We start from the raw sequence: 26,280 nt of genomic DNA on the forward strand, positions 1-26,280 counted from the left end.
TATTCATAATGAACACATAACAGGGACTTAGAGTCACAGAATTTCATCTCAGTATGGAAGAGGCCATGAGCTACTGCATAAGAGTCTTGGAGGACATGAATAGTGTAAAGCTTGTGAAAGGAATAAAGCAGGGAGGTAAGAACCCACTCCTGCCCTGATAGTTATCTTGTCAGTGTTTCCTCTTGCTATACAACTGGATATATGCAGCTGAATTCCTGGTCTTGCTTGGGATCTTCTGATTTTTCTGTAAGAAAGCATCAAAATAGGCTCATGCTGAGTCAAACTGTACTGTGTAAATAATGTGCAGGCATGTACAGGCCATGCAGCAGAATTCAGTAGTATTGAGAAAAAACAATGAGCACAGATTCAAGCTCAAGGTTGCAGTGAGGATGGCGAGTGCAAAAAAAGATCACCCGATGAGAAAAGGGGACCTTGCTGAACTTGAATCGATGAGACCCATCAGCACCCCAGTATGAAAGATAAAAGGTTGCTCTATAAGGAGAAGAAGAATCCAGCAGTGAAGAAAAGCGCTGACTGGAAACAGGTAGGAAGCATAATGCTATTGACTTAATTTCCTTTTTCAAATGCCCACCCTACAGAAACTTCTACTGCTTCAGATGAAAAAGGGGAGATAAAAGTGATAGCAGATTTAAAGTTTGATAAACGTAAAGATCTATTTAAATACATGGAATGTTTCTCCTGTTTTGTAGCTCTGTTTCTACTCTTGGTACAGTTGAATAGTGCTGTTTGTCATTCTACCATTCACATTTATGCCATTACATGGCTATGTCCAGCAGAAAGCCATAAGCAGAGCACTCATAATTGAACAATAGAACTAAGGAATTCAGAGGTCCACACTGCAGTGCAAAAAGGCAAAGACAAAGCTTACTGATCTGCATACACAAATGAAGACTCTCTAGATGCCAGTACAGTACTGACTTGAGTTCAGCTAATGCACTTTGTTCAGTGGCTCATCATTTCTTCTTGATGAACTGGAAGCTACTGCACATGTGGGGCTGAGAGACACTGGGACAACCAAAAAGCATGGCAGATTTGCTGTGTTTTGTTTCCCTTTTTCTCCTCAGCCCTGCATTATTGCAAGCAGTAGATGTGTACAAACAAGTGAAGCTGGGCAGGAAACAGATGTTTTCCACACAATCAGTTCACAAATAATGAGACTGCTCCCATGCATGCTGTTAGTGCTCCCCCCTGCTATTTTCTGTGGAGTACAATGAAAGAGATACAATGGAGAAAAGACAAATGTAAACTATTCTGTTTCTGCAAAAGAGCAAAAAATTCTACTCCAAGCAAGGAAGTCTTTCGACAAATTCAGAAAGTTTCACCACCCAAAAGGGCAGGATGGGTCAAAGGAGCAAAACAGCATGTAAAATATTTTACTCACACCTGCCCAGCAGTTATCACAGCTATAAAGGATCAATATTTTTTTTGTTGTTGTTTTTGTGAAGAACAGCTGGTAAACAGGAGATATTGATCAAATATTGAGGAAATATGTGCATCCAAACTATTCTCCTCTTTCTCCTCAGGTTGAGTTTCAGAACAGATTCTTGATAAGCTCTCCAGCATAAGACATATCAACAGTGCTACAAGCTGTGGTGACACGGTAAGGAACATCTGTAACAAGTCCTGACAACCTCTCCTATTTATTTATAGTTAATTACAGTGTTAATTCTAAAGGAGGAGGTCTTTTACTCTTTTTTAATGTTTTTTTAAATGAGGTATTAGTTATCACCCTCAAGATATACAAAGATAAATGGATTCTTAAAAATCTGTATTGTCTCATCTCATTAGGGGAAGGCTATAAACAACCAAAATACCTTTGACTGGTGTAATTTCCTGCTGAAGACTGATGTGTTTCTCCAGTGCAGCTCAAGACCATACAGCCAGCTACAGTCTGCCTTTTCAGACTGAATACAAGAAAAAAATGTTGCCAGTACAAAGTTATTATACAGATTCCAGGCCCAGACTGATTTTCTTCTCATGGTAATCAAAACAGTTGACAAGCTTCTGCCACCAAAGACATTTTCATTTACATTCTTCTGGTCATTAGGAAGGTGATAATAGGAATGCTTGCACCCATAAATGACACATTCATTAGAGGACAGGAGAAGAATTATTTCTCTGCAGGACAGAACTTGGAAAAGTGTGAAGGGTGAGTTCTTGGTAGACTCTTGGTAATTGGATCACTACTGGTGAATTGGAAGATAATTTAACAGGAAGCAGAATAAATAAACTAAGGTTGTATTGGCAAAGAATTATCCTATTGGAATAGAAAGTGTTGGTGGCATAGACTACCTTAAAAGAAAATGTTGGTACTAATGAAGTAATCATTCTCTTTCAGAAAATGTGCTAACATCTAGTTCTCAGGAAATGTTTTATCTAGGGCTCCCTTTCTGTACTGCTAGAGACTTTCAGGGCAGCCTTCAGTTCTGGAGGCTTCAATTTTAGAAAAGCAAAATATAGGAAAAAAATACTACCTTCTTTAAGGTTTAAAAGAAAGTCAGTGAGTTAATCATTATTCCAAGCTGACAATTTTTCTGCAACTTTAAACCTGAGAAAGAAAAAATATCACTTATCTTTGCAGTTAGATATTTCCTTTGGGTGTATTGAAGTAGGAAGAGCATAAGGTAATATTGGTTTTTGTGCAAATTTACTGTTTTTAGAATTTAAATTAATGCCAAAAGTGGGTGCCATTGCTTTTCCTCAAAGATGAAGCAGAAGAAACATGAATAAAATGAGAATCAAGTTATGCGGATACCTGTAACAGCAAAATGCTTCATGATTCTTTCAGAATTTCTATTTACTAAGAATCAGATTTATTTTTAAAAATCAGCTTTGGTGTCAGAGAAATAATATTTTAAAACCTAGGGTTCAATAGTAGTCAAACCTAAGACAGTCTTAGGAGTGTGGCAATTCTGCAGGGCTTCTGGATTACTCCCACAAGCAGGTCCCTTGTCTCCACCGTGACTTCTCTACAGTTCTTCCTTCCCTAAGATTTGTTAAGCCAGCACTGAGTGTAGTTGATAGCAGGGCTTAAACAGGATTCCAGCCTGCATATTTGCTGCTACCCTACAGCTAAAAGCACCACACAAAGCAGCAAATGTCACACCCCAAACATCACTAAAGGACAGACCAAACCTTGGAACAAGAACAGATCATCAGCAAAACTTGCCATTTCAGTATTTATGAGGCTGAAAAGCAGCACTTTATCCTTGTAAACAGACCAAACACATGTTGCTGAATTGCAAATAGAATGAAGCAGTAATGAGGCTGTGGTTTCAGCTGTGGGACAGGGAGCCACACTCTCCCATGTGCTGGCCACTTACCATGCTCTCGTCAGGCCTTTAAGTGGTTTGGGGAGCAAAACCAATCTTCATCCTCTTATGCTGGATGAGCACAAATGGTTCTGGCTTGTCTCTGCCACCAAATTAAAATGCTCTCATTTCATTGTGGAAATCTGTGCTTGCCCAAAGAAGGAATAAGTTTTATATACACAGCACCAAAGTTGTGGTCTGATTCTTTGTCATCCAAATGAATCTGCTTGAAGAGATTAGGACTCATGAAAGGCTATACTGAAAATAGTTTTGTCAGAAATATCTTTGTCAGTTTAAACAAATTCCTATTGGAAAAAAACAATATAATTTTAGTTGAGTACTTTTACCAGGAGACAATAAGGAAATAATTCTGTTTCCAGTTCCTGATAGGGTTGCATCATGAACAAATCATAGTGCATGAAGGAAAAAGAAAAGAGGCACAAGAGTCAAGACAAACTTGACTGAAGGGCTGCAGCTTTTCAGCTAGACTAACATCAGTCTGCAAGTAAATGCTATCCCTTTACTGCTTGAATGTTCTGTTGCACTTTTCTTAAACTTTTGCTGTGATTTGGAGAAAGAAAAAAAATGCCAACATGCTGGAATTTTCTTCAGTATTAATAAGGGTAGAGATTCCTGGGACAAAATGAATAACATTATGTGGTTTTGCCCAAGGCTGCCTCAAAATGTACTTTCTCCACCAGATCTCATTTTCCCAGGCACAGACATCTAAAGGCTGTGCAGAGGGCAAAGAAATCACATCATGAAGGGAGCACCCCTTTTTTCTTTCTCCATGTCCTAGCAGAGAATGCACATAAGATTTGTCTCCTCACCAAAGAGGACATCATTCTCTTGCTCAGCAGAAATGTCACTGGATTTTCTTTCTTTTTCCAGGAGTTCTTTTCCTGAGTCTCAGTTATTTCTACTGGATTTGTGAGGAGTGTCAGAGCCATGCAGTGACCATAAAGGTTAATACAGCAAAGACTCTGTGGCACCAGCCTCTGAGCTCCTCCTAAGCATGGACTCATTTCAGAGACCTTTTGCTGTAGCTGTGGAGGTAATGAAGGGTGGACAGGTCAGTCAATCCTACCCTGTTCATCCTGAGTGAGAGGAGACAGGGCTTGGCTGTGGAAAAACAGCACTGATTTTCCCTGTTTCTTCAATGTGCCAGAGGAGGAGCAGAGTTTATCCTACAAACTAACCTCACTGTTAAGTTCTGAGCCAGATGGAGAGGAGCAGATTGCTGGCTGCCCTGCAGACCTGCATGCCTCTCTTAGTCTTTCAGACTATATTGCTAGCCTTTGTACAATAAAGACTATTTGTTCAAATTACCATATCATCTATTTACTGCTTAATTGACAAAATCTGAGAAGGACTTTTTGAAGAAATACTTTTGACAACTAGCTAATATTTGGCTCTGTGTACAAGGCAGAAACTTCAAAAGAAATCCCCTTTATGTAATTCTTAATGTTCTGAAAAATTCAATATTTAGTCAGCACCTATTAGTATGCAAATAAATGACCACCTTCTTCTTCTCTCTGAGCCTTGCAATCATACAGAAGTACACAATTTACTTCCATGTATGTTCTTAGAGTGAGTGAATGTGTAGTGAATAAACTAGGAAACAATCACTGCTGTTCTTAGTAAGTAATGTAAAACATTACCAGAGTGTATGCAGTCATTCATTAGTGATTCAATTAGCAAAGTAGAACTACATTTTCATTAAATTTGGTGACAATGTCACATTGGGAAGTACCAACATTGCTAAGGTCTGGCATATTGTATAAAACAGTGCTTGGCCTTTTTAACAGAAATGAAGTGAAATGTAACATGCAAGGCTAGATGCAGAAGGGCTTATAACAAGAACTGCCATAAGCTGGGCCTCACCATTGGGCCCAAGAGAAGAGAGGAACCTTGGAACCTGGGTTGATGAAGCCCTGACTCAACCCCAATAGAGGTAGCACAGAAAAGATCAAATGCAGCCTGCAAATACTGAAGGCAGAGAGTGTTTGGTGAGGAAGCTTCACAGGGAAAGTGCTGATGACACTATGCAGAACAAATCTGGTCACCTGCCCAGAAACGTTCAGTTTGAAGTTTGTGGGATGAGCACAAGAAAAGTTTTATTCTGTCAGAATAAACATGGAGAGCTCAGATTTTAACCTTATCAGACTGGAAGGAGACAAAGGATATGACTGCTCATTTTAAGTGTAGTGTGTGCTAAAAGCAAAGGAAAAAGGGAGGGTCATTTGAACTAAAGAAATATGCTAGCACAAAACCAGATCAGGATAAATCACCCATGAGTACATCCAGGTTTCCTTTTAAAGGGTTGTTAAATACAAGAGGGATGAGCTTCAGGAACAATATTCCTGCACAAGCAGGGCAGGCAAACACTTCACTCTTTCAGAAGTAGAGACAATAATTCTGGCTTTAGCTGCCTGGCCAGGAGGGACAGGAATTCTAGACCCAGTCCAAAATGGATGACTGAGGTTTCACTTTGGCTCTGCACCCTTTCACAGCAAGGACTAAACACTGTCTGTGGCAGCAATGGTACCTCTGGATTCACAGTCCTACATAGCTGATCAGTGGCTTCAGGGTTTCTTCCAACATAATCCAAATAAATGTGTGCACATGACTAAATTTCTCTCCTTTGCAGGAACGCATGATATAAAGTTTACACTGATTCTTTGCTTTGATGTCAGCTGTGGAAGAAGCTGCTTTACTTGGTATAGAATAACATTAGAATGTCATAGAGTGTGCCTAGTAAAACATCATAATCACAGGTACGAATTAATGAGCGAATTTGAATTACTGGTGCTAATTTACAGTAACAGAATATTATGTCCTGTCCTTGTCTTTGATTCAACACTACAAGAAGCCCTAAACAAGCATTTGCTGCACTGCTTAATTCTGGTCTGACTCTCCATCTGGAAACAGCCTGGTCACTGATGCAACCTAAAGACTCCAACCTAAAGAAGGTGAATATTCAGCTTACCTTTACACTTTCTGATGCCCGTGATTCTAGTTCAGAACAACTGGTGGTATTTTTGCTTGGAAAGTTCTTAATTAGAAAAGCTTTAATTATTTTTTTGAATAAAAAACCAATAACAACAAAGGGCAAATCATGCTTGACAAATTTGGTGGCTTTCTATTATGGAGTTACAGCACTGATGGACAAGGGTAGAGCAATTGACAGATTATCTGGACCTAGAGTACACAGGATCTTATGTGCCCTAAGTGTCTTTCTAGTCACAATCTGTTTTTTGGGGTAATGTAAGAAAAAAAATTACTTTTCTTAGTAAGACTAAAAGGAAGTTGTTCAATAGCAAATAATTGCAAGTTGACTCAGCTTGAGAGCAAGGTTTTTATGGTAGCTTGACCCCAAAATAGTACCCTTTCTTTAGCAAGGGGATATATTCATGCATGAAGAATTTCCGTTTGAAGCAAAATAACAAGAAAATGTACATCTAAAAAGTCTCCTTCAAAAACATTTATTTCTGATTATGAATAACATCTTTGTACTATTTAAATCAGTATCAGGATTTCTGACTTGCTTATATTGCACAATTACTGTTTGAAAACTTTTGTGCTTGGATGACATCCAAGTTGTTTATTCACAGTGTGACACTTATTTAGGCAAGGAATTGGACAAAAAGTAGCACTATCTAATGTATTCCTATTGGACTGCCAGATCCTCTTTTTTAAAATTATCTGGAAATTATATTCTAATCCTTTAAATACTGTGCTTTGTAATGCAAAACTGTGAATTCAGATGGTGTTTCTCTATGTCTTCAATGACAAACAGCCACTGACATTCACACAGACCTGCTTTACAGATAAATTCAAGGAGAGAAAATAAGAGAAGAATAATCCCATAAGGTTTTCCTTCCAAAGTCAGTCCTAAAAGCATTGTCATAAGAAGAAATAGGAAAATGTACTGCATTGTATAATATTTTGTGGCAGCTACTCTTCAAGGAATGCGGCTCTGTTCCCTCACATGTTCTAATGCAAAAATCTCAAACCCCTGAGCCATTTACCAGTACTATACAGACATTCTCATACCTATTAAAAGAATTTTGTCTTTTACATTTAACTTCACAACTTCTATATGGCTTACTGCTTCCCAAAGATTAGGATCATCTATTTGGATGTTTTCTCTCATTTCTCAGCATGTTGAATTCCTGTTCCAGTCTTTGATTCTGAACAGTTGTTGTTTAGTTATTCCAGAGACCTATTTTCCTTTCTTCCAAACTTATTTTAAATATAACTTCACTCTCCAAGGAAGTCATTGTCATCATATTACATTTTATTTCTGTATGAATACTGCAACAATTAAGCATACACCAAAATTGTTACTTAAAATGTGATTATAGCAAGCAGAGGCATTGTAGAAACCAGCATCATCCTATTCAATATATTGGCTTCCCTCTGTGGTTCTTTGAATCTCATTTGGGCTTTTTTTTAGTGATAACTGTAATGATGATTTTACTACTGTTATCATTACAGAGCCAACACAGCCATGGAAGGCTGAGCTGGATTCAGTTTTGCTTCACACATCATTAATAAACCTGACAGCTCAGATCTGATTGTGGGACTTCTATTTCTGATGATGGAAAAAGAATGCAGTTCAATTTTCCACTGTGGTTTGGATTTTCAACACCAGCATTTAGAAACATTAGGATTGGACGTGTAAGATCAGCAATGTTGACATATAAGACTTTGAGAAAGGAAACACTTGTGAAGAACAACACTTTTCAATTTCTTTTATCCTTCTTAATCAATAAAGAAATTTTTTAAATAAAGCCTTTTTATAGGTTGAATCATTATTTTTTAGGTAGGAATTGTGCCAGAACTGATCAGAAATGTCAAAGGTGGGAAGATGGAGACACTCCAGCTGACAAGTTATTTATGTAATTTCTGGCTTGTTGTGTGGAATCCATGGGAAGCACAGAGTTTTGGCACTGTTAGGTCTCTCAGATACATTACCAGTGCTCTTTTGTTATTAGGTATTTGAAAGGGTACTGTGAGTCAAATAAAAAGGCTCACATTGTATCTTTAGCTAAGGGACAAGAGTAGCATGGCAGGGAAAAATGAAGGGCAAATGACTGCAGAAGGTGTAAGAGTTTACAAAAACATAGATTTGTGGTCACAGTGGAGGATGTGATACAAAGGGATGAGGAATCAGCACATAATAACCTCTTCATTTAACCTGAATTCTTACACAGATGAAAGAACATTCTTACAGCAGTCTCCTGATACTAAACAGCACCACATGACAAAGATCATTACATACAGAGCTCCCAAATATTTCAAGGAAGGGGAGTTATTCAGCCATGCTTTGAATCTTTCAGGCAGTAAACACTCTTCAGAGATACCCCCTTTGAGACACCATTCACATTCCCTGACACTTCTAATGGAACAAGTGTCCAAACAATGAGCTAGACTTAAAGGAAAGGACAGAGGAAGGACACACTGTCCTGGGAGAGTTAAGCTTTGCTGGGATACACCTCTAGCCTAAGGGAGAAATCCTTGCTTCTCAACTAAGATTGCAGTGAAGTCGTAAACATGTTTTATGGTTTTATCTCTTCATAATCCAGTAATTGCTGTAAATAGGTGTTTAACTCTCATCTGAACTAATGATCTTATTTATAACCTCTCAGGTAATAATATTGAACTGGTTAAGAACCTGGCTTAAAGAACCCTAACTCTGAGAACAGTGTTATCTGCCCAGGCCAGACTGGTGTCCTGAGGATTTGGGCTTCAGGTGCCTTAGGGAATGAGAGCAGAAATGAGAGATTCCTGTCCTTTGCCTTGCTGGAGTCAGGGAAGATACAGCAGCGCTGCAGATCATCCTGCACACCACTTACCCCAGCAGGCAGCAGTCAGTCCCTCTTTGGCAAGCAGTGTGTGGAGCTGGAATGGCTGATGGTGTGGGGAGAACACAAGCTGAAATAAGCACAAGGCAGAGAATGATTATGGGAGGAATTTTCCTGGGGAATTAACCACCCATCTTCCAAGCCACCTCACTAATTAATTACTCCCATAACTACAAAATGCTTTAATCCTTTCTATTCTACCCTCAGACTCCATTTCTTTCTGTCAGTCATTTTCCCAAAGCAGCCTTGGCAATGCCATTAATTGGTAACAAATTAAAGCAGCTACAGCTCAGAGAAAACCTGAGGACCATACAAAGTACATTCAGCTGAATTTTAAACAAGGCAGCAGGACAACTGTTGTACTTCTCTATGCTTGCACAACAGACAGCAGTGCAAACTTCAAATAAAAAGTTTAAAACAAGCTGTTGCAGGATTTGCAATTTGTGGCATTATAACGACAACTCAGCTTTCAGGTAGGAACTGATGTTGTGCTTGTCACAGAAAGAATTAATTTCTGAAATAACTTAAGTAGATACAAATATGTGAATAAACTGAAGATAAACCAGAATTCAGCCACTGCTGCTTAGTATGTGTTTCAGTGCAATCAAACTCACAAATCTCAAATTATCATGTTAAGCAAAGTTAGAAATGTACTGGTTGAATACAGCTGCATTTCAAGCTCTAGTCTAATGGGAAGAGATAAACCACAATATTGCAGGTCAATTTTTGGGGTTACTGATGGTTTCCCAGTAGTCTGCGTCTTAATGAAGAAGCCCAAAACAATGTGAACAGAAGATCATTGGCCTGTAGCATGGAAAATTCTGGGTATAGCACTACAATTTCACAGAAATAGGTGTGCTTAGTTTCTGAATTGGCTGTTTTAGTGAGTCAAGCTTGTCTGTTTTCACCTTGACTTCAATAATATCTGCAGTTATTGTTGGTATTTCTAAAAGACAAGCTTATTTGTCTCCAGCCCTTAGGGGCTGAAGAAGTGCAGACTCACCAATTAAAGGCTTTTAACAGCTGGATGCTTCCTAACTGCTTAGCAGAAACATTAACTACTTAAAAAGATACAAATCCTCACCATTCTAAAGAAGGCTACATCTCTCCAAAGCAAAGGACCAGAGACCTGTTGAAAGAAAAGAAAAAGAAACAATTTAGATCATACACTGTTCTTCCTTCTGACAGCCAGGGCAATTAACCTTTTCTGGCAAAAATACATAGCCTCACTTTTCCCAGTGCCGAGTGCTCCCAGGAGGAGATGGTGAGGCTGCATGTTCATGGCCCATCTCCTTACACTGCTCCCCTGCAGCAGATGCTCCCCAGCACATAGCAGGCCTGGAGCTCACCCTGGCTGTCACTGGGTGCTGTGACAGAGCTGCCCATCCTGACAAGGGCAGCTCATGGAGGCACCTGCTCTCTTCCTGCTGCTCCCAGTAGATGCTTCTGTAACAGTCCCCAGCCAGCTGAGCTTCTGGCACCTTGCAAGCTGCCTGAAACTCTGTTCTTCACATGTTCTTTATTGCTGACTTCTACCCAGAGCTACTACAGGGCAGTCCCACCAGAGTGCCTGGCAAGACTATGGAGCAGATCCTCCTAAGGCACATGAAAAATAAAGACACAATTTTTGATAGCCATCATGGCTTCCCTAAGGGCAAATCTGAAAAATGTCGTGGCTTTCTTTAATGAGGTCACAACATTGATGGATAAGGGAAGAGCAATTGACAGACTATCTGGGCTGGAGCAAAAACATCTCACACATTTGGGTCTCTCAGTTGGAGAGATAAAGATTGGATGGATGAGGAATGGATGGTCACACTCAAGGGCTCTATGTCTGGGTGGAGAGCAGTGGTGAGTGGTGCTCCCCTTGGTACCAAAATAGGTACCAGAAATATTGGTTAGCAGAGAAACAGATGCATTTGCAGCCTGATTTACACTGGGAAATATATTCTAGCTAATCTCTGCTTAACTATTCTGCCTGCATCATTTCTGGTCTGATAATAATGATAAATTCTTTCCTGATTAATATTCTAACATCTTAAATATGTAAAAGCTACCTAATTTTTTGACTGCTGCATACCTAAGCCAATTACCATATGTTAATTAAAGGATTTGTCATCAACTAGCATTTCTAATGTTTCCCCCTATAACATGCTTGCAAGTACATGTCATAGGAAGGCTTTTTTCCCCGGCTCCATTTTAAATAAATATTTTAAACTATTCCCTGTTTGCTTTTCCAGTAGAACACTCTGATCTCTGTGATCAAAGTTAAATCATTATATGAAAACTCCATGGTTCCTCTTCAGCTGACTTTTTTTCCAGTCATCTGTGCTCTGATCTCTAAAAGAGTATTTCCATTTTGCTGTAAGCATAAACATCATCATAGAATCAGGTTGTATGAATGTGAATAAATGTCTGAAGTTATGCACCACTGCCTCTAATAAAGTGAATTATGCACAGAGAATGCAACTCACATTTTTATCTGATGCTATCAGCACTTAATGTTCATTACACAAAACAGGATAAAGTTGTCCTTAGTTTCTATCTGTCTGTTGCCAAATTATCTTGCAATAGACTTAATGTTTAAGAATTTTGACTATTTAGACCTTATTTAACCATTGATTCTCAATTTCTAAAGGATGAGACTAACAAATGACCAAGCAAACCCACAATAACCCTTGCAGAAGATTCTGTTACATAGAAAAGTAATAAAAGTACTGAAAAGGAATTGGTGTAGGGTCCAAGTAACCATGTGCAAGAGGCAAATATGTTAATTTTCAGCTGCATATGCTAAATGAATGCTGTGCTCTCTGTTTTCTGGGGTTCACTAAAGGGCTCATAAGCTCCAAGAAGGACAATGCATGCTCTGCCCCTTGGCTTTGTATTTGGTTTCATGCTTGCAGGGAAGGACAGAGGGAAAAGGTAGATGTGGGCTAGAATTAAAGATTTTGGTTAGGGAATGCTGTAGGTAGCCATTGCCACAAGGAGAGCACTCAGACTGCCCTCTGTGCCAGCACTGGTACAGGAAGGAGAGTGACTCTTGCTACAAAGTGCAATGTAGAAAAGACTTCCATGCTCTTCAACACATTTCACAGGCATTTCCTTATTCTGATTCATATTTTTTAAGATGGGATAGCAAGATGCCTCTTACTAAATATTTCATATTTCAAGGGAAGAGTAAAATATGCTCCATGAAAAGTCAAACACATGAAACACCTGAAATGAGTTTTTCTCTTTTCAGACCACGCACCATGATAATTGGCTTTTTAACCTCCACCTTCCATATGATAGGCTTCTTGAATAGTCATTTTATTAAGAGCAAACTTTGTGGAATAAGCTGAAGAATTAATGTGTTTCCACTGGAAACATCAGTATTTGCTGAGCAATTGCTAACAAGAGAGGTTGGATTTTTATTTGAATTCAGAAATTTAAATAGATTTTTGAATTCAAATGGCTATAAATCATTGCAAAAAGTGCTTAAAAGGGACTTAATAGTGTACATACTGTGTTTGAAAGGGAACGTCTGTTCATAAAAAAAAAAAAAATTACTGTGAGAAATAAATCTTAGAACTAACACTGCTGAGTCAAGAAGTAAAAGTAAACCAAGACATGGCACTTGAAAGCCTTGACTGTTGATGTCATGCAGCACACCACCATGTCCAAGAACTGAATAGCAGCATAGGAAGCAGACTCTGTGCTGACAACAGAGTAACCACCTCAGAGTTGTGCTGTCTTGACAAACATAATTTCTTCCTTCCTTCTAAATTTGAATAAATTAATGTTTCACTACTCTTTGTATTTAGTCTAAGTTCCCAACCACCTGTGTTCATTAAGGGAAGTGACAAGAATAATCATACATGACCTTTCTGAAGGGCAATAAAAATAACTTTTTTAAACAACCAAATAGCTGTGTGACAATAAATTACAGCATAACAAGAACCATATGTTAAGGGGAAAATATTCTCCTAGCAAGAGAATGGGAAAGGTGCCTATTAGGGGATCACTCAACAACAAAAGGGGTCTGGATCTTAATACCATGGATATAAATGGGAGGTGGAAGTATTTTGTGGGCTTTGCTTCAGATGAGGAAGAGGAATAGAAAAATAAAGGATAGCAAAAAAAAAAGTCACTGAATTTTTAATTTTGCTTCCACTCATTCACCTTAAATAGTAAAATTTATGATTTCTTTCCAGGTTCCCTTTGCTGCACACACTTTCAGGACACTTGTGTCTCCTGAGGTCATGGAAATCCTAGAGATGACCACATCTATCTGGTGAGTAAAGCAATCTCTAGGAGCTGACATTGTGGTGGCCAAACATAGGAGTAGCTCAGGAAACAGGGTGATTCTGAGAATTGAACATAACCTAGGAGACTTTTCTTACTTTTTTTTTTATGTTGTGTTTTTGTGCAGTCTTCAATGTACCTCTTAAAAAAAAAAGAAAATAAATATGAACCTAAGTTTAACTTCTTTTCTCTCCTTGTAATTCTCACAGCAATTTGGCCAGCTGGAGGTAAAAATAAAGAGATTATTCTAACTGTCAGCTCTACAAACAACTTGGGGTTTAAAAGCCCAGCTGCTTTTTGTCTAGCTTGTTCATTGTCATGAGTAATAGTCTGTGTGTCATAAAACTTGTACAATCTCAAACTGTCTGTTTGTTATTGAAGGCAGACTACCCTCATCACTCAAAATTAGTTAAAAATTTTCTTGAAGGCAGGTTTGTTAGGAGAAAAATTCAGCTCCTTCCCCCATATTTGGGCTGTGTTAACTTTTGGCTCTAAAAGACAGCTTAGAATGCACAAAAAGTAATATATTTGTAAATCAAGAAACCATAGCTGTAATTTTGCAGAGCTGAACCATGGCCTTAAGCTAAGTGTAAAGATATATTGCAGTAAGATGATCTTCTCTTTTGTACTAGCATTACACTGCTTTCATTTTCCTTAGAAAATGAAGTAACATGTCCTGTCAAGTTGTTTTCTAACACAAATCCATTATTATTCTATTCATAACTAATGACAGATGCCAGCAATAGAAGCCTGGTTAATTCATCATGTGTATTTTCTTGCTGGCTGTGCACCTGCACATGGGTTACTGTCAGGGAACTCAAGAACTCCTACTGTGCTTTTGATGTTAAATTATATGTTTCAGCAATGATTCCAGTTTTCAGGGTTCATGGATGTAAAATATCTCTTAATCCAAAAGGAAAATGGATGGCTGAGAGCTGCTGCTCTGCTGCACTTGGCATATAACACTCAACAAGGTAGGCATCACAAACAAGGGACTTTATCTCTGCAGCCCCATGGGGTAAAGATTATGCCAGAAAAGTGCACTAAGAGGTTCATAGGAGCAATAGTAAGGCTGCACACATGTGTTAATTAAGGAAAAGTTGTAATTAAAAAAAAAAAAAGAAACAAACCCCCAGAGTCTTCAAAATAAAACTCAGTGCCTCTCTGTTAAAGTTTTCCCTTTAGTATATAATGTCTACCACTCCAGAATAAATAACTATTCTTTAAAGAAGAAGCAGGGAATGAGTTTCTGTAGTGGATGAGGATTTTAGGACTTCTCTAGCAGTTAAAGGTCTATAGCAGTTATATGTAGTGTCTTAAGTGCTTGAAGCAAAACACCAGGAATTCTAGAGCCAGTCATGTTAAGATGAAAAAGTTCATTGTAAGCCTTTATAGCAAATACAAGAGTTTTGATTCTGGTTCATCTGCAAATGTGTAGAATTTTTTAATACTTAAGAACAACAGAGGGAGTCAAGCCAAAAGCCTATTTAGCTCCCTAAAATGTCTCCAGCTATGTCTAGCCTTGGATGCTGAAGGAATATCCTAAGAGCAGAGCAAACATATCCTGTTTCTTTTTTATCTACTGGCCCAGAACCAATAGTACTTCAAAACCTTCCTGAGGCAGAAGTACTACCTCTGGGTTTAATGACACTTTGTGAAAGGTGAGAAAAAAAAATCTTATAATTTAGGTGGAACTTGCCTTCTGATAATGTCAACTCATGGCCTCTCATCTGTGTGTTACCAAAACCAGTGAATAATGGTTCCCCACTTGCCATCTCCTGGCCACTGATAATTTCACGGCCCCATATTCTGCTCTTGTTAATCATCCCTTCTTTCTATGAGATGAGCCTTAGTTTATTTCATATCCCTCAAATGGAAAGTATGAATAACTTTGATCATTCTTATCACTACTCACTACTCTCTGCACCTTTTCCAGTCTTCTGTATTGATTCTTCAAGATGCTAAAATCAGAAATTCTTTGACTGTTTGTGATTTGTACTCAGTGTGGATGAGTATTGTGACACAAAAGTTTTCTGCTTTGTTTTCCTGGGTTTTTTGGTAATGACTTTTCTTTACTCATGACTAAGTAAAGCAGAAGTGAAGAGCTGACATTTCAATAAAATTATCAGCTATGGCTCTGGGAAGATTTTTTTTTAATATAGAGATTTTGGTATTTAGGACAGACTTTTTCTGTCTGCATTATTCTACACCCATCTGCACCAGTTTTTTTTCCTGCTATTTCGTTGCCCAATCATTTAGTACTCTAAGGTGATTCTGCTACTCCCCATAGCACTTTTATCACCTCACTTAATTTTTTTGTCATCAGAATTTGCCACCTCATTCTGTACTTGCTTTACCAGATAAAACTGCAAGTGAGGAACAGCACTGATTGCTGAGGTAACTTTGTTCCCCCTGGTACCACAGATCTCAAGACAGAATCAGACTGTCACAGGGACTTTTCCAGTTCATCTGAAGTGCAGGTGAACTTTTTCTGTGCAGAAAGTGAGGGATGGGAGAAATGCACCTAATCTACAGATCTCCTCAGCTAACTGGAGCTACTAGCTGCAGCTGATTACCGTGTTTCATATTTGCATCATCATTTTTATAAACAAGTAGTGTTTAAACAATGCTAATTTGCTGCCTAATGAGTCTATAAGTTTTCTGCTGGATGATGTTGACGATGTGATGTTCAGTGCTTTGGTTCCTTCTTATTTGTAAGTTTTGGACTTGTGCTGCTGGTGTTAAATGTAGTAGTGATCAGAAGGGACTGAGTGGTTACTGCCAGTAATTTCTGCAGAGAATTTCAGAACAATATTGATATGCCCCATAACCATTCCTGGCATGTGTTCAGTACTGCAATACTGAACGGAATGATGCCATTTTACTTTAGGTACTGGGCATAAATATTATTTGTGTCATGCTCAGAATTTGATAGAACAAACTGACTAGCTGAGGCTGGCCTTCCAAGTGATTCTTACTTGTCCACTTTGTTTTCCCTGTGAACTCTCACCCTGCAGGGCTGCATTCAGAGGAGCTTTCGAAGAGCTTGAGTCCATCAGCTGATCTATTGTACTCAGAGGAGACACTGCAGACCACGGCAGAGTCAAGAGTAGGTTGAAGACAGCAGGACCACAGCTGGCACCTGCTTTCCAATTTAGAAATCACCATGTGTCAATGTCCCTAAAGTCAAAAAGTAGTTTTCTCACAGAAAAGCAGCTCACAAAAAAAATCTTCATTTTATTTCTTTGGTCTTGATAGAAAAAAGGTAATTATTTTCATCCAGCAGGTGAAACTTCCTGTATTTTCTAGCTCTAATGTCAAAGACATATAGTTACTTCACAGGAAATGTGAGACAATTTTTGGATAATTTCAAATATTTGGAATATATTTATTCTTTAGGTAAAAAAAATCTTGACAGGTGCATCATTTTTGGAAGAAAATCTGATTATTCATTTAATTTTTATTTGTTATAGTCACATGAAATAGGTCTGTATTATGCTGAGCTGTGGCATCAAGGACTTGCCCACATTGTTTGACTGCTTTTGTAGCCTACCAAAAAACAACTTAGTAGTGCAAAAACCAAGTATTCAAACATATCCTGGCCTCCTCTTTGCGCTGCTGTGAGGACTACAACACAATACTGTATGCAAATGCAGTTATTCCATCTACTTCAAAACCTCTCTTCAGCTACAATTGGATTAAATACCATTTTTCAAGCTAAGTAATCTCCTGACTTTTTGTTGTATCCAGTGACAGAGGCAGGGACAGTTGCAGAAAATGAAATAATCTTATTATTTGTTCTTGGCAGGATTTTCCTGTCAGAAAACAATGTGGATGCTTCTAATAATTACCTCTATTGTGTTCACACCTAATTGGCTTAATTTTTGTAGGGTCAAATTAGAAAATTCAATTTCTGAAGAATTTACAATAAAAAAAAGGAAAAAAACAAGGACAGGTTAAAAAGGGAAGATGAAAAGATTAAAAACAGGTGCTCACTATTGCTTCTTATTACACACCTGTGTGTTTATATACAGATAGCAGATTACTTAACAAGGACAGAATGGGGCCACATTTCCTGAACATTTGGTTTGTTTGTTCAGTTTGAAACCACTCCTTCTCAGCCCCCTCACCTCAATCAAAACCAAATAAAAACTAAACCAATCAGTGTGATTCCTGTACTGAGGGTGAGGTTACATGGGAGTCGACTCCACCCTGTACAGAAGAAGGCTTAGGGAAGACATAAATGTAACCTTCTGCCTAGGAGGAGATTACCAAGAAGAGAGATTTGTGTCCTCCCCTCCCTAAGGAGTATGGATAGAAAGGAAAAACAAGGTTCCTAAACTGAGCCAGGACAGACTGCCACTGTCTGCAGCCAAGGTTTTCATTATGCAGATGACTGACTATTCTAAAATCCTGAACAGTTTGCAGATTTTTTATCCTTGAAAGTTTGAGATCTAACCCAATCAAGCCTTGAACAAGTTGCTCTGATCCCTAAGCTCAACTAGAGGCAGCCCCACATCCCCTCCCATCTGAATTGTCCTGTGGAAAGCTACAGAAGAAATTTATAAGTTGCAGTTGCACAGATTTGCCATCTGACTTAAGCTGTCATGATCAAAATTTCTAGAAACATTTTGAGTCTTTTCTGTTCTGCATGGTTAAGAGTCCTAACCTTAAGGCACTAAAAAACACAACAAATAAACCCTCACCAAAATCCAAACAAAAAATCAAGTGTTAAACTCCTATTCAAAGGTCAGGCCTAGAAATTTAGAGTTCTCTTTATCATTTGAAAATATTTAGCCTAGTGAAATGATATATAGTTGTAGTTGCACATTAAAGGCTTTTTCTAATTGTATCACAGAGATTACAACAGGAAAGTACACAGCAATAAGCAGATATCAGTCACTACTTTTGGAAATGCTTACTGGTTTTTATATCAACATTAAAGTATCTCCAGACTGATGAAGACACAGGATTAGCTGTTTGTTTCATGTAGCTGTCTTCTGTGAAAATTAGCCCCAACTTTGCTTTGTCTAAAAACATAACAAGCCTTTTAGAACAACTACATTTGACTTCTTCTCTTATATTAGATCTCTCTCACATACATTATCATTCCCAAACCATATCCCTATGTAACTAAACAATGGCTTGAAGCTTTGCTAAATTGCTTACATGGGAAGTGCCCTTACTTCTTGGGGAGCAGTAAGAAAACTTGCCATCACTACTAACTCCTTAAAATTATCTCCTCCCAAATTTACTGATGCAAACCATTTGAGGTAATAGCCTTGGCAAAAATTCTGTCCAACAAAACCAGCTGACTTGCTGCCTTCCCTCTCTAAAGCATAAGTCATTTGTGAGCCTTTTAAAATAGGAAATAACAAGAAGAAACACACCAGACATGAAAAGCAGCAGCCCAAATCTTCAGAGGGTATACACCGCACTTGGCTAAAGCCATTGATTTTTTTTTTCCCCCTTATTTATATCAGTTGCAAATCTGGTTCAGCCCCTGTGAACATCTGCTTCTAATCTGCTTTAATACCATCCACATTGAACTGCTTATTGTTATTGGTTTTAGGGCAATACAAAGAAAGAGAGGGTTTGGATATAGCCATGGTTGTTGTTTATTGCCTTGTTATTAAATTGTGCTGATTTTGGCTGGGGATACTTAGTTACCAGCTGGGGTTAGGCCACAACATAAGTTTATAGGGATTTTCATAGGAGTTTTGAGAAGTGGGGGTACATTAGTCAAGCAATGATCTTGTGACTAGAAAGACTAACCAAATTATAAACCAAAGCATATAGTGTTTTTAGATCTCAGGGACCAGTTAAGAATAGCAGCTGTTGTTCTGAAAGGACATCAAGATTTTATTAGGGCTACCAAACTATCAGTAAGGTTATCCACTGGCAGAAACCCAGGTGTATTACCCATGCACACACACATATCCCTTTGGGATAGAGGGCAAGGGTATGAAGTTTTCCTCATGTTTCAGGAGAACACTCTTGGGTTTACAATACCTAATGTTATAATGGTACTGTAGACAGAAGACACAAAAATTGCTATATGTTCATCTTCTCTGCACAGGAGGGAGACTCAAGGCTGCTTTCTGAGAAACTTGGATGAGTTATCTTTTGAAAGCTATCAGAGAAGGTGAGAGGGAAATAAATGACTGCATGGTTAAAAATTCAGGTAGTAGTATCTTTTCTTATAACATAGTTAAAAAATATAATACAAAAGTCCAAGTCTGTGATCAAGCTCTTTGACACGTTTTTCAGATGATAGTAGGGGTAAGCAGGTGGACTCAGTAGCTAACATTTTAAAAGTCTTTAGCTTTGTTAGTAACTGTGGCTACAAATCCCAGGACCACTCACAATCAGCAAAGACTTCCCTCTTTGCAGTTATGTACAAATGTGTATATGAAGTTTCATTCCTCTCTTCCTTAACCCTGTGTCAAATTTTCCTTGTAAATATGGCTTGTTCTGAGAGTGTTTACTAATTACAGATTATAAACTGCTGGCTTTGCCTGAGTGTTTTTGCCCGCATTATTGAATGGCAATTAGAATTTTGTTTCTCTTTGCAAATCAAAAATAAAATGCCTGGGGTTTATGTGGAAGAACTGCTGCTCTTTCAGCACATTTGTAGAGGAAAGTACTTCTAGAGGCCCAGAGGATGGAAATCTGCTGACTTCACAGCCCATCAGACAGGACTCACTGCAGTAACTTCACCCAGCACACCTTGGTGGTTCTCCCACGCAGCTCCAGCTGCTGCAGACTCAGCCAGATAACACAGGGAGAGTTACACACAGCTCAGTGAGCAGGAGCTCCAAAAAGTCAAACACTACAGGTTGGGTTTTGATTTTTAAGCTGAGGTTTTGTCATCATTGTATGGCACCACAAGCTGCAAGTAAAAACAAAAGGCCAGATCTGTCCAGATCTGCTCGCATAAAGCCTGAGGAGGGAACAAGATTTGCATGAAATTAAACTAAATAGAAGAGAGGTGGATTCTTTTTCTGCTGATGGCAGGTCTCTTTCAAAATTGTGAATTGCCAGTTTAAAGAGAGGCATAACTTTATTACTGCTTCTCTTTTGCAAACAAATGTCATCTGCAGAGGAGAAGATGGACTGAAGGGCAGACAAGGCATATATGAATAATATTGCAGCGTGGGAAGATCTAAACAGGTCAGAGTCATCCTGTGAGGTACATTCCCAAATGTAAGAACTTTTCACTAATAAAGAGCACATTTTAAGGTTACATTTTTCCATTTATGGCATTAGGGAATTTCATTTATTTATCCATTGCTCTGAACCATTATCACACCAAAGATGCAAAATCTTTAGATTTCAATTACTGCATATGTTGGAAAATTAAAATTAAAAAAAAGAGGTTGCATATCTAGTTTCCATAAATGTAGGGTGACAGCTAAAAAAGCAGTTAAGTGGTCTGAGTCAGTAGAAATTGCTACCATTTAAATAAAACAGATGGATTCACTTGTGTCCACAGCCAGGAAACACTTCCCACATTTTTTTGCTGTTCATATCCAAGCAACGTCTTTTTGTTTTGCTGTTCAAGCAGCTTTGATCATCTCTTTTTCACCATAGAAAAAGACAGAAAAGGCATGGGTTCCTTTGTGCTGGTAGGAATGCCTAGAGAGACCCAGATAGAGAAGAATTCACCCAAAAGTTATATTTATCCAGGTTCCACCTGCAGCCAAGCTAGGATATACCTGAAGACAGTGAGTTGTCAGCTCATGATTCTTGTCTCCCTCCATTGGTTACATGTGGGAAATTTGTGGGGAATTTTGAAGGAATTTGAGATGAGACATCTGAGTTGCTTTAGATGATGTGATTTATTTTTCTTATCCTCTATATAGGCAGGAAGGGTTAATTCTCACATCTTCAGTCCATGGCTCAGAAGGTCACAAGACCTCTAGTTACAAGACCTTTTAAGGATTTAAAAGCATTTTGACCAATAAAACACTGCCAGCAAGGATATTTATGCTTTTTACCCAATCCTTAAAATATTTTGTGTTATGGACTCATGCAACAGTGTAAGCTTTCTTAGCCAATCATGTTATGACACACAAACCTCCAGCACTGTATTCTGAACTCCTTGTTTACCTTTGTAACTACTTTGATTTTATTTCTTAAACTCTAAAACTCTAAACTTTACTTAGCTTAACGTGTCTCTGCTTTAAACTATAAACCCACATTCTCGCTTCTAGCACCTAAGTTTGAAATCTTTTTCCAAGGTCTCAGATCAAATCCTGTATTTAATTCTAAGATTTGGTTTACAGGCCCAAAGTTCTGAGAGTTCCCTGCAATTCGGATTCCAACAGTTATAAAAGGAGTTCAACCACCTCAGATAACTTCCAAATATCTGAAAGCAAGTGAGATGAATCCCCATCTTGGATATTCCTCCGATCCATTAGTTCATTTCTGATATTAAGACATTTCCTGGTATGCACAAAAGCACTTTTTTTTTTCTCTCTTCCCGTTATCCTGAAAAAATATATTTCTTCATAGAAGAGCCTTTCTATATGTAAGGAACAATTAGAATAGCCCTTGGCTTAAAATACAAGTTGGATTTTCTGGAGAAAGCTTGAGGAAACCATTAAAACAGTTTCATTTGCCTACTCACACATACACACAAAAGCTTTCAGGAAGAATAATTGTTCTATTTTGAAAAGTTTAGGGCAATTTTTCATTACATCAATTTTTTTTTATAACCTTTACCTGCAGATTTTGTCAGAGAATATTATTAAGAAATCAAGTCTAATGGTTATGGATATTTTTCCCTCCTGCTAATCACTTTCAATAATCATTTTAAGAATCTTAATTTTTAATGGAGTAACACATTTCATAAGGCTTGAAAAATAATAGGAATACGTTCAACTTTTTGCTAAATATTTAATTGGAAAAATCAGCGTGGCTTTCAAGATAAAAGTGTTTTGTTACAAAGATCCAGCCAACTCTAGTAAATTATTTTTCTTAAGTTTCATGCCTGCAACACTCAGAATAAATGAGATGTCTTACAGCTTTTTTAATAAAGGAGATGGAATTATTCTTGTTAATTTACTGATTTTATTAAGAAGCAGATGAACTTTTATAACTGGAGAGAAAATGGGCTTGCAGGAAAACTGAGAGATAAATACACTCCCTGGGTATGTGGTGATACTTTTATTCCATCACTCCCCACTTCACCATACCAAGTGAATTACATCACTGTTGCTAATACAGCCATTTTATGCATCAAAAGTATAGTTGATCAGCAACTGCCATTTTTTCTGAACACAGTTTGGAGTCTAAGGGGACCTTGAAAACTGCAGAGTTAGATTAAGTCTTACCTTTTGGCTTCTTCGGTGGAAGGACTAAGTGACCTTTCTTTTAATTTTTTTTTTCTCAATTCTATAAGCAGACTAAGTACTTTGGGCCAAGTTTACAAAGGTTTTGTTGGTTTGGTTTTTGTTTGTTTAGTTTTTGGTTTGTTTTTTTTTAATATCTAAAGGCAGTAGTTCTAAACCTGCCATTTAGACTTGCGCACAAATACCACTGTGTGTTTATTAGGTCTATGGTTCTGAGAGGAGCCTGGTCCCCTTTCTTTTTTTTTTGTGGTTATGTTTCTTGAGTTTGCAGTAAGATTATTCTGTCACAATTTTATTAAAAATCTGCCGAATTGTGGGGATAATATTTTCTATTCCATCTATGTGCTACAGCCTGCCTGGAGCAGGGATGGTCTCCTCAGCAGAGAATGAGATGCAGTGGCCATGCACCATCTTCTGCTGTCACCAGCAGTAATAGCAGCTGTAATTAATAGCAACAATAACAATAACACATCACTGCTGTGTAGAAAGTGCAGGCGGGCTGGATTTTCTTGTACTGCTGTTAATATAAAAATATTTAGATAGATTTGTTTTAGAAACATGGATTTAAGTTTCTCAGTCCAAACAAGATTGTTTGGAACTTGTGTGGGAAGAACACGATGTACTGGCCCTCTTTAGAAGCAAGCAAACAATAAGCCTCTTGCTGTGCTGCCACAAGACATATTTATTATTTATTCCATTTCTTTGCCGAGTTTATTTTTCAACATCAATTAAAAGCTTATTCCTGCATCCAAGTCCAAAATACCTTGGGCTTCAGCCATTCTGGGTATTCATTGCATTTTGTCTGCCTCTTTGTTCTGCAAAAAGTACTATCAGCCCAGGCTATTCACTGCAAATATTGAATCAAGACATCATCAGGTTATTTATTTTTTTCAATTGTTTCCTTTTTCTGAGAAGGTGAACAAAAGCAACCAGCACTATAAACAGCGAGGCATTTTTGCCTAATAAAATAAGTATCCATATATTAAGAAAAAATGAAATTAAGACAGAATGTTGTCAATTCTCTGATTCACTAGGTTGCTCCAACAATTTTTTGTAAACATACTGTCCTGTAATTGCATTTCAGATACTGAAAATTTGTGACTGGCTTTCTTTCTCCAGCCACTGTTAATTCTGCTTGGCACTGATAGTTTTATCTTTGTCTAGGTATCAGTTGGTCTGTCTCTAGAAAACACGTATTGAGACCTGCACTAAGCATTTCAGTAGTCCACAAAATGTTCATGTCCCTCCAAGTCTTAGCTAAACCTGTCAATGAGTCAGAAACCAGTAAGCCAACATGGCACTGAGTTCAAAACTGTCCCCACTAAGCCATGAAGGTGCCACTGCAGGGACACCACATGGCACCACGTGCAAAGCAATGTGCTCCAGGGACACCTGGAGAAAACGACCAAAGAGCCTAAATTGCCTGATCCTGACACATGTCCCACGAAGGCAACCTTCAGGGAACACCTGAAATGGCTGCAGGGACAACCCTGCAGAGCTCTGCCGACCTGTTTTCTCACACCTGTGAAAAGCTTGCAATATTTCTTAGCATGCTGGGACATGGAGGGGGCCCATCTGGAAATGAGTGAGCACTGAGGTCCGTGCATACTTTCAGTGCTCATCCTCTTGCAGTTGGCAACAACTCAGAGGCTTGGGAGAAACAAGTTCAAATCTCTTCCTTCCAGTGAGTTTTCTCTGTGACTTTAGCAAGCAGGTACTCGCTGCCACAGCAGAATGCCTGCACTGGTCCTAGCTCCCCATGCTATTGTACGAGTCCTGGATATTGCAGATTGTCTGTCCCACTGGGTCCTTCCTCCTGCATGTCACATTCCCCAGGAAAACCTGCTGAGCTCTGCAGGACTTTGGAAGCAATACAGTGGGTACTTCCCTACAGTGGATTAGGGACACAGTCCTGTGACCTCAGGTGAATTGACCATGACAGAAGTCAAGAGAAAAAGAGTACAGGATGGAAGAAAGGCCATCAAGAGGTCCATCAAAAGATCCATTAATATGTCATGTCACTTTATGTGGGCAGTCTTCCCACCTGACATGACATGACCACCACTAGGCTCTCCTCTACAGCAAATTCTACAACTTTGTCTTTGAGCCCACAAGAATACTGTGATGATCACTAGTCAAGACTGAAACACTTCTCTGCAGAAACAACAGGAACTATTGGCATATTTTAATACAGATACAAAGACAAATAAAAAGAAAATAAACAAAATCTGGATACAAAGTGACTGATTATCTTCCTAAGGGGCAAAACTCAGCCCACAGACTAGACAGGGAAGGGTAGAGCTCCACAGCTGAATTGTCAGAGGGCTAAAATCTTGGCACAGTGTCCTGCAGAAGCATAACAACTCTCATATGCATTATATAATTACAATTACTGATTAATACTCATCCAAGGCCCAGCTGCTTCTTCCACAAGTGCTATAGGAATGCTCTCTCTGGAGAGAGAGCCCTCTTAACGCCAAGGTGAGTTCCCCATATAAATAAAACAGAAAGCAAAGACTGATGCTGAGAGTGGAACAAGGAAACCTGACAAAGGATTTTCTCTCCATCAAATCCAGCATGTAAAAATATATTTTTTTTCAGTGGCTGCAACTGATTGACAGTGCTGGCAGGAGGTACCAAGTGAACCTGTGCAAGAACAGAAAAGGATTTACTTGTGCCACTGGAAGGCTTTCTGTGCTTTTCCAGGGGAGCTAGATCTGAGCTATGACATCAGAATCTCTCTCTCCAGGGGCAAGACAGAAATTTGCTTTTGGCCATTAACCTCAACAGTTCCCTGCAGCTGCCCAGCTTGCAAGGCCTCAGCTACTCCAGCATATAACCATGGGTCTGCCTCCATCCTTCTGCAAGGGAACACGTCCTCTTCTGTAGGGAAAGGCAAGGCAGGGGTAGCTGACACAGAGTAAGAGGTATATAGTCCAAATCTCTTTCCTTTGCAGAATTCTTGTTCTAACTTTTAACTTTCAGTTTTGTACTTGAGTACTGGAAGCCCATCATTTATATGGCATTTCTCTATGACACTTTAACCTGGGGGTAATGGAGTGGAATTGACTTTGAAAAGCAGCAGAGGATTTTGAGAATGCAAACATTTACCAACTCTGCTGAGGAAGAGCAAAGCTAGAAAACAAAAAAAGAGGAAAGGACTACATATAGATATGACTGCAAAATTAAAATTCTATTTGATTTCCTAGCATTTCTAGAAGAAAGGGTCATTGAATGCTGCTTGGTTTAAATCCTGTTGTCTATGAGAGCATACAGAATGGAGGAAGGTTTGTCATGCATTCTTCAAGCTCTCAGTTTTCTGCCTAGCAGATATGTAGCACACATCTGCATGTAGCCTTTTCTGAATCTCCTTTACTTTGAAATAATTGAGTATCTTTGAGATTGGAAGGAGATCAGTACAGTGAAAAAGGCAAGAGG

At 38.6% G+C, this 26,280-nt stretch overlaps 1 long non-coding RNA gene across 1 annotated transcript in view; it reads right to left on the reverse strand.

Annotated features, from left to right (window-relative positions):
* LOC135301388 (uncharacterized) overlaps window positions 1-18,928 on the reverse strand; it is a 42,428-nt gene extending 23,500 nt beyond the window's left edge. The window contains exons 1-3 of the long non-coding RNA XR_010363152.1: window positions 18,877-18,928; window positions 10,287-10,331; window positions 9,194-9,272 (exon numbers count right to left, since the gene is read on the reverse strand). This is a non-coding gene — a long non-coding RNA (uncharacterized LOC135301388). The remainder of the gene's footprint in view (window positions 1-9,193; window positions 9,273-10,286; window positions 10,332-18,876) is intronic.
* Window positions 18,929-26,280: the final 7,352 nt, after the last annotated feature.

The sequence above is a fragment of the Passer domesticus genome, chromosome 5 (genome assembly GCF_036417665.1).
Source record: "Passer domesticus isolate bPasDom1 chromosome 5, bPasDom1.hap1, whole genome shotgun sequence".
Classification (NCBI taxonomy): Eukaryota; Metazoa; Chordata; class Aves; order Passeriformes; family Passeridae; genus Passer; species Passer domesticus.